The sequence below is a fragment of the Agelaius tricolor genome, unplaced genomic scaffold (assembly GCF_023055355.1).
Source record: "Agelaius tricolor isolate 1412-34295 unplaced genomic scaffold, bAgeTri1.0.p SCAF_1, whole genome shotgun sequence".
Classification (NCBI taxonomy): Eukaryota; Metazoa; Chordata; class Aves; order Passeriformes; family Icteridae; genus Agelaius; species Agelaius tricolor.
The window spans coordinates 28,180,552-28,194,414 of NW_027269261.1; the positions used below are offsets into that span (position 1 = coordinate 28,180,552).

General features: G+C 41.3%; 1 long non-coding RNA gene across 1 annotated transcript; it reads left to right on the top strand.

The window, feature by feature from the left end:
* The first annotated feature begins 497 nt into the window (after nt 1–497).
* LOC139590382 (uncharacterized) lies at nt 498–13,223 on the top strand. Its single transcript, XR_011679325.1, has 3 exons — nt 498–733; nt 7,021–7,078; nt 10,524–13,223. It is a non-coding gene; the product is annotated as an uncharacterized lncRNA (long non-coding RNA).
* Nucleotides 13,224–13,863: the final 640 nt, after the last annotated feature.

Genomic DNA, 13,863 nt, shown 5'->3' on the forward strand with positions numbered 1-13,863 from the left:
AAAAAAAAGACAAAAAAGAAGCCAGACTATCTAGTATTGTCTCAATTTAAAAAACATGAGTGACTGCAAGAGCTAGGTATTTCTACAGCCAGCCACATTCCTAGTATCCCTGTGCACAGTCTGTGTAATTTGTAGTATGTTTTATCTATCCTTCAGTAAGTCCATCTGTATGTATGCTATAGTTACCACAGGAGAGTTAAAAATACATCCTAGGTGTAGCAATACATAAGGCAGATCCTCACCAGTAAACTAGGAAATGAGTAATTCCCCCCTCTCCTGAACAATTCTTCACAATGACAACTCCCTCCTTCCCACACACCTACACTCTCACAGCCTGGAGGAGCTGGGGGCGGGGGAAAGCTGAGCTTTGCAATGTTGTCTGGAAGCTCATCAGATCCAGGCCACTTCCAGTTAAAGGAGGGAGCAAGTTCAAAGCCTCTGCTATCTCTGCTCTGAACTGGCATTGTGCTCAGAGACATCTGTGCCTGCTGCTGAGACACAAGTCTGCTGAGCCAGAGAAGAATGTGTACGAGCACGTCCCCCGTCAGGAGATAAAAACAGGATAGCAGGGAAACCCCAAACCTGCTCAGGTGGCTGACAGTACTGGAACACTGACTTGAATTGACAGGAGAAAATGACAACCAAATCCAAGTGAACTACAGTGGCTTCTGAGCACTGGCAGAAGATGCTGAGGGGGAGAGAAGACCAAAGCGAGGAGATGCGCAGAGGGAAGGTAATCCTGGCACTGTTGACATCATCATGCTGTGTGCATCTGAAAGGTTCCAAGCTGCAGACTACTTTGCAGCATTGGCTTTTTTCCCTTCCCTAAATGCATGCACTTTAAAAGTCTCTGGTTTTCAAATCCTAGATATTGTACTGGGAAATTAAGAAACAGCCTTCCAGAACAGTAAGGTATTTCAGCAACTATCAGAAAGACATGCTTGATGATAAGCTGTATAACTTGTCACATCATTTCCCTTCTACCAACTGTTAAAGGATTCTGAATTGTGATAAAAATTGCCCAATTGCTGCCATTAGCTTGGGCCTGGATTTTTTTGCAGCATCCATGACATCTTCAGAGTCAGTTCACTGACTAGAGATGGAGCTACAAACACACACCTTGCATTTGCCATGACAAATACAGTGACAACAGCTGTGGCAGGTCCCATCTCTGGTCCTTGAAATCATTAAAGAAGGGAAGACGAGTGGGGAGAAAACAGACACTTGCATGATTGTGATCCAAACCAGGTTTCAGCAGAGGTGGGTTCCTACTGCCCTCTGCTGTAACATCCTTTTACAACTCCTAGGAAGGAAGCACGACTGCCTGACGTGCAACACTGGGTGTTACACCCAGATTGTATTAAAACTGTGGAGAGTGGAACAAGACAGTTAAAAACAATAGGCTTTGGTTTACTGCTGCTGCTTTTAATTCTTGAAGTGGATACATACTTCCCAGATGTTGACCCAGGCTCTAGCAAATTACTGGTAAGTCTCCCTAGCAAAATATTCCATTGAAGCTGCCTGAAGCTTCTTTGGCACTGCACAATCACTGCAGCACCAGAAACACAGCAAATTTTCCTAGCAGCAAAATGGGATACTTTGACTGGACAACTCAAGTGGTTTATATATATTTTAAAAAGGAAAAAAAGTCTAATTCATCATCTTAATATAAGACAGCAATATAACTTAGGTAATGAATAATGAAGAAAGGTCACCATGCAATACTGATGTGTATTTGCAAGTTGATCCATATTTACAGAATTCCTTTCAGCTGTTTTTCCAGTAGTTCTTGATGGAGATTTCTACAGAGCTACCGACTTATATAACAAAAGTTGAACAAGTCATTTTTGTCTGTGTGCTTTCCCTTTACTACTCAAACACCAACAACAGTAAATTTACTGAAGCCGGCTGAGATATATCATGTTTCTTCTCTTGCCTCTACTGTTCATGCAAACAAAATGATTTCCTGTAGAAAACACTACATATTTAAGGGCAGTAAACAAGATGCCTCTATTTAGTTTGACACCACAGCCCTTCCCCCTCCCAAAATAAAACAAACATCACAACGTCTGTAACATGACAATTGTAGCTTGGCAACATGCACATGTGAAAGACTGCATGTGTAACAAATTTTGTCACATACAGAGAGGCTACACCTAAATTCAAGGAGAGGCTGAGATTCTCAATGCCATCTGGGTATACACATACTTCCTGTCACAAGGAATAGGAACTGGACATTCCAATCACTCTAGTGGACTTGGAATTCCCTTCTGTGAACAGCTTGTGACACCAACACTTACTCCTGTTGTAATTTCATTCCTAAAGTCTTTGCAGTAACTCTGCAAGCAGCTGTAGTTAAGGGAGAACACAATCCTAAGCCAAGGCTGCAACACATGGGCACTGCATGGGCAAGGAACTGATAAATCCACAGATAAATCCACACCTGCACATATCTACACCCTCATACAAGGCTAACAAGACTCATTGCCTTTCTAATACCCTCTCTGAACTTTGGATCAAGTTTCCTCTATGAGCTGCTCTCCCTTCAAAGAAAGGAGGACATAATTACAGTTCTCAAATGGCCTGAGGCATTCAATTTCTTATTTTTTTTTAAGATCTGCATTCAACTTACATGAAAAGGACAAACAGTAACCTAATGAGGCATTTGAGTTATGGGAAATCCTGGGAAAAAAACTGAGAACAGAGCCTGCAGGCAACTGCACAAATGCTAGTGAGATTTGGGATTCTGTGAGGTTTTCAGAATAACATCAAATGACTGGAGTAAATTTGCTCAAGGAATGGGCTGGATCCTTTTAAAGATCTGATTCTGATCTTAAACTGTGTTTGTCTGCGGGGTAGAGGTGCACAGGTGGATGCCTGTTACTTACCCCACTGTTAACCCTTTAGATTTCAGCAGAGCCCTCTTCAGGGCTCTTTTTTGCCTTCTTAGCAAACAATCCACTTCAATAATTTTTCTGGGTGAGATTAAAAATGCATTTTTCCCACATAAAAAAAAAAAAATCCCGCAAATAAGAACAGGCTCTGGAAATTGAACTAGAGATTTGGAAGAGAGTTTTTCTGGAATCTAGGGTGTGGCTTTGGGGAAAGCCACATGAATTTCAATACACAAATAGTCTTAATGACAAAAGGGAACTACTTCTGTTTTTAATTAAGTACACACATAGGTTCTCCACTATATCAGTGGACTAAATCAAGGACTAAGGACTGCTAATCCATATAAAAGCTTCATTCTAGGTTATGTATACTTGAAGACTGAATTGATTAAATCAATTGAATTGAATTGATTGAATACATTGGTCTGAAAGGCTAGAGTGCAACTACTGTTCTACACTACAATAGTGCAAAACTACCAAAAGATAAAGCAAAAACCAGTGTAACCCTAATATAAGTAAGCCCTATTGGCCTTAAAAGCACTACTGAAATCACAGTATGACAAGACATGCCAGAATGTTTCTGGTTTCACTTTCATCTCCAATTAATTCTCACATTTGCACAAAGCCTCCTCTTTTTGAACATTTATTTTACCTGCTAGAAAAGACTACAGGCTCAGCAAATCTTAAGTTACACACTATTTCTAATCTTATATAATGTACTACTCATCTTGGCATACAAATTATTTCATAGAGGTTGATTACCCAAGTGGAAGGCAAGGCCTGTCCTCTTGCTCCCACAAGTTAATCTGATTAAACAAATCCATCTGAACAACTGATAGGTACTACTGCCTGCAGACTCTGCAAAATCAAAGTCCATATGGCTACAATGCTTCTTCACCAACAAAGTCCCAAAAGCTTTGATGAGCAAAAGGCAGAGGAAGCAGACCTGCCCTCTGCTGAAAACACCAGGAGAGAGGGAGCAGTATCACCTCATTTCACCATTACAATAATAAAGCCTCTCCCTGGGACAGGTCAGCAACATAAATGCAGTCAAGTTTATCATGAGTTCTCTTTCCCTCTCCTTAGAGAACAGTCTCACAAGGGAGAGAGTGAGACTTGTGAGTGAGTGAGAATTCAATTTCTTCAGGCTGTATTGGGGTGAGGTTCCCATGGCATCATCTTCCTCATATACCCTCACACAGGTTCCAGCATCTTACACAGTCCCTGGAGATCTGGAGATGCGAGCAGTTTATCTCAAACACTTTCCAGAGCGGTAAAGAGGCAGAGACTGCTCTTCCCCTGTCAGCAGAGGGTTACAGAAGATGATAAATGCAATCTTCAAGTGCAATTCTTTCTTCCACTAGCTCAGTTCTATTGCATATCACCTGTCCAAAGTCATTTTCCCTTCAAAGGACACCCTTTCCTTTCAGGTGACAGCTGGCAGCTCTCCCTTCCTTAGTAACAGTCTTGAGATAAACATAAATAAAACTTCAGGTTGCTGAGGCTCCCAAGTTACCTTTTTTCCCCATAAATATAGGATTAGGCTTTGGAATAACTTACCTGGAATTAAAATTGTACAGTAATTAGATACAGAGCAGGATGACTACAATGAGAGGAGCTATTGGAAAGGGCTTCACTGAGGTTTCAACAGTCACATTATGCAGCTTCCTTCAGGATGCATTTTTTTAGTCTTGCAGGACTCAGACACGTCCATAGGAGTGAACTAGAAAGGGCCTGAGACTGGAGCCAAGCACTATCACACAGCTGCTCTATAATTTAATTTTTAGCACAAACCTTGACACACTTCCACCCATGCCAAAATGCCTTTTACAAACAACACACACATATACCATTTCCACACTGCAGGAGAAAGATCTGGCAGTGCATGAACTTATTCACTTACAACAAGAACTTATCGTAAGAGTGAGAGGGGAGAAGATTTCTCTTATCTGGACTAGCTACATCTCACTACAGATATTCTTTGGTGAATACTTCATAAAATACCTAAGACAACAGGAATGGACTGAGGTGAGTGCTTGATCTGGAGACTCATTACATACAGGGATGTATTAGAGGAACCAGCTAGTAAGGTTAATTAATTATTTCATGGTTATAGAGAATCACAGAGTCCTTTACATTGGAAAGGACTTCTAAGGTCATCAAACTCACCCCTGAAGCAGTGGTAGTTCTTCTCTGGGTGTGCCTTCTCACCAAAATCAGTGGGAAGTGAATATGTGCAAGAGGACACAGACCTTGTCACCAGGAAGGTTAAGCCTACCTGCTCTGCATCACTGGAAATAGAGAAAGGAGATCACAGCAAGAAGCAGCTGCAGCCCTGGGGTGTGCAGCAGTACCTGTGGCATAGAAGCAGCTCAGAAAGGAAGATGCTGTTGCCAAGGCAACAAAAGAGTGCAGAGGTCCTAGGCATCCTCTCCTGGACTCCCACAGAGAGTTGGGTTTTGCTCTGGCAGAGCCAGGAGGACAGGAGGCACTACCCCCATGTGCCCTCACACAGGACAGCACTTTTCCTCTGGGACACAGGGCTCAGCTGGCACAGGCAGTGCAACATCCCATCAGCTGAAGCCAGACAGAGTCTGTTTCTGTTTAGCAGAAGTTCCAGCTGCTTTCAGAAATCCCAATGATAAAGTACAAGCCAAAAGAAAGAAATCCAGATTCTATCTTTCCATTTAGTTCTAAATTAGCAACTGTGGCCCTTGAAATTGTTGCTTTTTTGCCATCATCCTGAGAAAATCAGTTGCTTGTCATGCCTCAATTAATACATGACCTGACAGGTTTTTTGTTGGGATCCAACAAAAGACATTCAGCAGATATTAATCATTAGACAAGCTTCAAATGAGACTTTCATGTTCAATAAAAGGCTGATCCCATGCAGTAGTAGATAAACCTTGATCCCAAATAGATGGCCTTTGTACAGTGTGAGAGGAAACCTTTGCCTTCCAGGTTTTTTTACTGGATACTACTTGCTAATGATCCATGTGGGATTCTGGCCAGAAAAGCTGACTCACTAGGGACGGCCTGCCTCACAGTACAGCCATCAGAGCACTGAAAGCTTCATGCTGGGAATGGCTGACATTGAAAAAGAGCATTTTTCAATGCCTAGGGCACTTAGTGCAGGCAGCATCCATTTCTCTTTAGCTACTTTTCCAAGGCTTTCCATGTCCTTTCAACAATACACTTGCTGTGCAGTAAGAATCAAGAAGAGTTAACAAATTATCTTTCCTAACATTCCTTTTCATGGAAGCAAGACTAAATTCTCATAACTGCAAAACTGCTGTGCCTGGGGCTTCTGAAATGAGCTGGACATGTATGTTCCATCTGTTTAAAGAGTAATTACAGGGATCAACATAAGCTTCTTGCTTTTTATGGAACAACATTTGCTCTTGTTAGTGAAATAGCATTTCAAGGAAGTCAATAACTACAGAAATACATTGGTTGTGGATACAGCTACATTCTGGAAACTCTGAGTTTTATGAATTTGAAATCAATGAACATTTAATGTTCCTGGAAAATTACAAGTTTTTTTCTCCAAAATACCTGCTGTAACAACGGTTTGAATTAAAGCAGCATGTGATACAGGGCAATCACCCTCTAATGCAAGACAATCACTTGCTTTAAAAAGATATTAATGCACTGATGCTACATCAACAAATAGTTAAACCTCTCTACCTATCACACATGGGATATTGACACAGGGGACATTCAGGAACATGCCCGTATGGCCAAGAGACAACAACAGATGGTACATGGCTGCAGTTAGTGCTCCAATCTGTGGCAGTTTGGAGTTCTTAAAAAAAAAAAAAAAAAGACAGTCTCACATTACCTCACATCATAAATAGAGTGTGAACTGTTTGCAATAAAAGCATGAGGGGGCAGCATCTTCAAGAGTTTAACTCTTTGGAAGAGCAAGCCAAGGAGGTTTAGAAATATGCTGGGTCCAGGGTACACAGACTGAACTCCAGGTGCTCAGGCTTGTGGTTCAATGCTCCAATCTCCCTGCAGCCTCTCCATAGTCCTTATGAACATCATGCCAGGAGGAAGAAAAGTATTTGATATACAGATGACCTGCCACTGAAAACAGTTATGGGGGTTTTTTTTCTGTTTCTAGACATTCTTACACAAGTGACTATTGCTGAAGGACACTGAATTCTTGGGACAAACTAATTGTAAGTATAAGAGGTCATCATTTTGTCAGATAAAGTCTTGCTTTGTGGAAAACGGTAAAAGAAGTATTATACAAATTCTATCACTATCTTTTTTATAGATTACACAACTCAACTGAAAAATTCTTTTAGCTAGTAAAGAAACACCTAGATGTTATTTTCCTAAATAACTGCAGTTCACATTTAAGTGAGTACAGGCCTATCTCTAACTTTGAATGAGAGGCCACTTTGTCTACTCCTTTGGCCAGCAGCACCACATATTTCAAAGATGTATTTGTTCCTTGGGGTTGTTCACACTGAGTTGTACTGTTTATAAAACAGTATTACCAACTATCACCATCTCCAGCTGAATAGCCATTATGATAGGTAGCCTGGATACCAGGAAAACACTTGCCAAAGCAGCACAGAACACATTAACATACTCACCAGAGTATGTTAACCTTTCCTGCATTTCAACTGCTTCTTTTAGCTTTGCTTTTAATGAGCTTGGATGTCTAGGGGGGGTTCAGGTTGGCCACCTAACCAAAGAAGCTGAGGGATACTTGAAAATGTATATACATACACATAAACAGCTACCTGTAAGAAAGGATAGCAGCAGAAGCCACAAAATAATAAACATGAAGCAGAAGCAACTAAAATAAAGGCAGCTTTTCAGACTGAAAAAAGTGGATACATAAAGACCATAATAAATGGGTATGAAACTATACAACTAGCTTATTTCCCACTAGGCCTACAATGCTTAGTACTCCCAGAACGGACATACTAAAGCTAGATGAAGTCATATGTGGACCATTTTCTTGGAAAAGCAAAAAGGCATTCATACTGAAACAAGATAAACATCAACTGCAGCACACCACTTCTGCTTTCCCTATAGGAAAATGGATAAAACCAGTTGGTTTTCAAATACTATTTCAGAGAGGAATTTTGAGTGGTTTCCAGCAAAAGTTAGCAGTAGGCTCAGATGCCTATTTCAAAGCAGTATGTGCGTCATTCCAGTGCTCTCCCCGTTTCACTTGCTCTTGTTTCTCTTTTAAGTTATAGACAGCAGTGTGTACTATCTCCTACATGGACAGATATACAGTGACTTCTAATATCACAGGCTAATGTTATGTAAATTTAAGAATATATGCTGGGTTTTTAAGAAATGTGCAAACCAAATGCACAACTGAGTTTTAAAGAATACAGACACTTGCAATTTGTGGACAGGGATAGCAAGAAGCACTTGTGAGGTTGCAGAAGCCCAACTCCTACCTGAGGGACAACATGTTGACATGGGATCTTCCACAGGTACTAACAAATGGTTCCAATGGGAAGAATGCAGACAGATGCCTTCATCCCCATTTTTCATAGCCATTAACTCTCACATGCAAGACCACTGCAGCATTCCCAACCATCAGCCCAGCATTGCCTAGGTAATCCTCTAGGATGTGCTAGTAATAAAGCTGAGCAAGGATCATGATTTTTTTTTTTTTCTTGTCTCACAATGCTTCTTCCTCTGTTGAACCAATTCTAAGAATTGCAGGCATCAGTTCCAAGTACAAAAAGACAAGGCTAGTATCTAGCAGCAATCAGCATAGGGAGATGAGCAGCCAACAATACAAGGCAATTTAAACTTTGCACATTAACACCATGGCAGGTCAGTGCTACTGCCAATATGACAACACTGTTGTGAGGGAAGTACTGCAGTGTTTGCTTCAGCTGCTGCTTAGAAATGCTATTTGTGGGACAGCAAAAACACAACAGGAAAGCAGTGTTTGGTATGGGTGAAGCTTGTTTTTCTTCCTTTGAATAAGTTAAAATGAAGAAATAAAAAAGAAATATGATAAAACAAAGACTAAGGCAGAACCAAAGTTTTGGGGCTGTTGCAAGCAAAAAGCCAGAACCCTTTATTAGGAAATAGTGGCCAGTGTTGGCAGTACTGTGCACAGGACACTACTACTGTTTTTAAGCAGGCATCTAACCCTGGCTGCAGGCCTGAGTCAAGAACTCTCATCTCCACTCTAATCCTCAGTATCACTATTGTCAAAAACTCCTTCGATATTTTTTCCTGCCATCATACTTATTTACCTTAAAAGGTTGTGGGGCAGATTTATTGCTCATGTACTGGTGGATTATTAAGCAAACATAAAAGCAGGATAGGAATGAATGAGGTTTGTAGCATAAACATTTCTTCTCTTAGAGCATTAACATTATGAACTTCAGCCCCCCAGAAAAAGTCTTCTGCAGTTTGAAGACTAGAGCACCAAAACCAGTGACTCAAGGGATTACCATAACAAACCTGTAACAAACTTACATGCACAAACAGCACACAAATATAGTTGGAGTAATTTGGTACAAAAATTACCACAGCCAAACCCCTTAAAAAAAGTTAACCATAAATGCCTGCAAATAATTAGTTAATGATCATTAAAAGGCTGCACTTCACCTATCTAGGTGTACAGGTGTACACTTGTACAGACCTGGGTGACTAAACAAGCCCTGGTCTTCCTTAAGGCAGGTTCAAATGCTTATTTGCTGTGCACTGATGCCACCGCCTGGCTGTTTTCATAACTCAAGCTCCTCCATCTACTACTTAATTTTACTAAGGTTTTTCTTTGTTAAGGCAGCAAAAGCAGTTAATCCAAGCAAAAAATACTCAGCCCATTAAGATATCTCTGCTGTCACCTACAAAAAGAATACACAACATTGTATGGGAATAAACTGATGTCTGACAAGTATGTGATAGTCAAGCTCTTGCATGATTGCCAGAGTTGCCCAACAAGGTATGTTCAATGACACCTTCACATGCTGGCCACAAGCTTCAGAGCTTCATTTCCTCAGTTCAACACTACAGAGCCCTGAGGGCAAAAGCTATTTGTTGTTCTGAACTACCACCTACTGCTAGAAGAACTGAATATATTTTATTGCAAAACAAGTACATGCTATACTCTCAAGCAGATGCTTAAACCAATAGTTCAGCAGAAAGCTGAAGGCATCCAATTATTCTGAGCCCAGCCTTTACTGAAACCTCCTTTTTGGAGTTATCACACCCTTCTAGTTTCTCACATGGCTCAGTTTCTTCTCCAGAAAACCAGAAGTCAGCAAAACCTAAATTGTATTCCACAAGAATAACCCTCATGTGGGTAAACACAAGGCTCTCAGGGAGTCACTAGGGCCTAGAACTTCAAGGATAGAGAAACAGATAGGTATGAGTGGATTAATACAAACTTCTCTTAGAGATTGAACACAGTCCTCTGAGAACTAAGAGTGTAGCTTAATTTAAGAGTGTAGCTTAACATAAGGGGCAAATATACACCCCAGTGTTGAGGAAGGCTGTAAGTCTGTACAGGCATGTTTCCACACCACACGAGCTCATGCTCGCCCCCCTGAGTGCAGAGAGTATTTGATGGCCAGAAGCATGTGAAAGCTTCTCAAAGGATCAGGCTGACCCTGGTTTTTTTTCCTGCAGCTGGCTCACGGCTTGCTAGCAAGAAACGGCGTGTGCGAACTCTGGAGGGTCAAATGCCTCCTGAAGATATCAGTGTTCCCATCACCTCCCCAGAGTCTCCTGCTTCTGAGCCTTAGGGAGTCTGGCACACAGACTGTCCAAGAACTGCTGCCAGGCCTGCCCTAAGTTGTAGGCAGCTGTGACCAGGGCTGTCTACAAGCTCTTGCCTCTCTATTCCCTTCTCACTTGTACCTTAGACCACAACTATGAACAGCACACCTTCCAGCATGGCCTCCCCTCAGCAACCAGTGCTTGAAATCTTGTCATACTAGCTTGTCTATCTCTTACTGGACTGCCACATGTTTGGAAAACCATGTCAGCAAGCAGGACAACACATCCTTTTTCTCCTGCCAGCACAGAGGCACCTAGCCCACAACCAGTCCATGACTGCAGCTGCCTACTGAAATAGCAGCTCTGTACCTGACATCCAAATCTCTAATCCTGCAGTGACCACAGTGGTACAAGGCATCTCCTCTAGAACAAACTTCATGCTGTTGCTCCCAGGACCTGATTAAGGAACAGCTGCCAAGAAACCTTGCAAGTTTGTTGGAATGTGGAAGGGAAAAATTACTATGGTGTCAGCAGGTAACTGCCTTTTGTTTCAAGTAAACTGACACCTCAACCAGTATTTGTCCCTGCTACTGTTCACAGGATTTTGTGCAGTTGTCACCAGTTCATCCCCTAAAGCACTCAGAGAGGGGAAGACACTGTACTGTCCCTGGAGGTTGAGGAAGGTTACACAGGCCTCTTATCCTTGTGTGCAGTCCACATAATTCATTGGACAGACCTCATATGGCAGAAAATAGGCACTTGGAGGCAAAATTGTTTCATGGCAGATTTCTCCTACACCTCACAGCTCTATGGAATTGCTTTTTAAAGACCTAAAGCAGCCCTCCTGTTCAGATTAGCAACCCACTGTCTCTCCACACACTCAGGCCCAATGTAGTAGTTCCATCTGAAGCCTCAGATGCCTGTCCCCCTCCTCCAGCCTTACAAGCTGGATAGGAAAACAGTAAATTCACCTGGGTTCAATCTCAGTTGCACAGGAAGCTGAATGTTTCTGGAGAGATCTCTTCAGTATCACTGTAGTAAAGACAAATGCTCAAAATGTTTGTTGCCCTGGTCTTCAAGAAGGTCTCTTCATCCTTTCTCAACTGTACTTCATACCCCAACTGCTGATCTTCTGGTAGTCAGGGACTGCTGAAGTGCACAGCCTCTTCCTACTGCCACTGGGTTATCCAGCCACCAAAGAATTCATCCCTCTCATGAGACAGAAAAATGAGTATTTCACTGCAGCCCAAGGTACCACCATACTGTAACACCTGAGAAGCCAAAGAGACTTTGCCACCATTGTCCATTTCTTCTTTTCTGCCCAGTCAGAGAAACAGAAAGCATGACAAAAAGAAGAGAAAGGATATTGTGCAGACTGTGGGACAGCAGAGTAACAGACTTCAGTGGGACTCTGTAGTGTGGATCATTGACACCATGGGCATACACTAGGAACAAACTTCTGTTGCATACAACTAACCCAAAAGACCTAATCTGCATACAACAGCAGAAGCTCTGCAATCCAAAGCAGTACATGAGGACAATCAAGAGGATTCACTTCAATACCACAAAATTACCTTGAACTAGTGTAGATACACCTTTTCAAGAGCAACTCATTGTAGACAACTAGTGGAACCTGGCTAAACATCAAATGATTCTCTCAAATCAGGTCTAAACTGTGCAAATCTCTTTTCAGCAATACATGCCTATAATAAGCAGCCCATATGCACAATGAAGAAGAACCATGTAACTAAAAGAAACACAAATAGTACAATATTTGGTTAGGTAAGGTGTAAAAATTTAATACCAGCCCTATTCTGATAGCATCTCCCAATTAAAATTCCACACAAAATCAGAAACTAATATATTTTCTTTTCTGCAGTTTTGATATATACCAGATCTAAACATACTTCATACTTTTTCTTATATATTTTCCACCGGTCCCTCTCCAATCACTGGAAAACAATGCAGATAATCTATAATCTCCCCATACTCGGTTAGACTTGAAAACAGAAGATTCCAGAGGTGGGGGAAGAAATCCAAAAATCTTCACCCAAGACAAAGACTAATTTTTGTATACTTTTCATGGGAGCTCTAATTCTCTCCACCCCTCACTACCCCCTTCAGAATCCTCAGATACTTTGTGAAATCACCTAAAGTCTGCAAAACTGGGAAATAAATTTGTACATCTAACTGAAGTAAGCCTAGTTTTAATGCATCAAGGTCTGAGTTGTTATGAACCATGCACCATGCACACATTTCAGTACTGATCAAGGAATAAGGTTTTCACATGAGACAGAGCAGGATAAATATGGAATAAATGTCAGTTCTGCAGTAACAGCTTTCCATGCACGATCCTGTGACCACTAGATGGCATCTGCATGCCAGACCAATTTGAGAAAAAAATTACGTCAACTGGATTGGGTCTTTTTTTATTAAGTAATCCTGCTAAATCATTGTAATAGTATTAGTATAAACAAGTCAGACCAAGTTAAAAGTATGTCTTCTTACTCTAGGTGGTAAAGGCAAGGCAAGAGCCTCTAAGCCTACCATGTCAGTCATGTATTGTACCTTTAGGTAAGAGCCTTGAGTAGGAATGAATTAAATATTATATTTGTTCTCCAGTACTGCTTCAAGAAAAGGGCCTTAAGTCTTTTAGCTCATTCTCTTAACTCAGCCTCCTGGAAACCAGATGCAATTAAGGTGCAGCTAAGATGCCTATTAACATGTAATTCTCCTCAAATGTTCCTTCTCACAGCATTCCGTGAAGTGTTACACATTCTGTCTCTGTGGAAGTTGCAAATGGCCACCCAGGAACAGGAACCTGAAATATAAAAATGAAATATTCTGGGGTAGCTAATGGAAAACTACTGATTTATACATGCCCAGAGATTTGACGAGACAGTGAGTGAGTTACAGGGGCAACCACAGAAATGCTGCTTGGATGTCAGAAGGAACGACATGAAACACTTGCAACTATTTTCACATTACGCTTGCTGGGACTTCAAAACAATGGAGAAAAACTTACAATGGAATATATTCACTCTCCACAGTTGTCCTCTGCATTCATCAATGCTGTGTGCTCCTCTGCTCCATGTCATGAGCTGCACCAGTTTTATCCTCAAGATACCATTTTTCTCTGGTTAAGCCTTTTCAATAATTAATCTGATCCATCCACAGCATTCTCTTTTGCACCTGAAGAGTCAAACCTTTAAAGCAATAGGAGGAGGGAAAACTCTCTACCAAGAAAAAA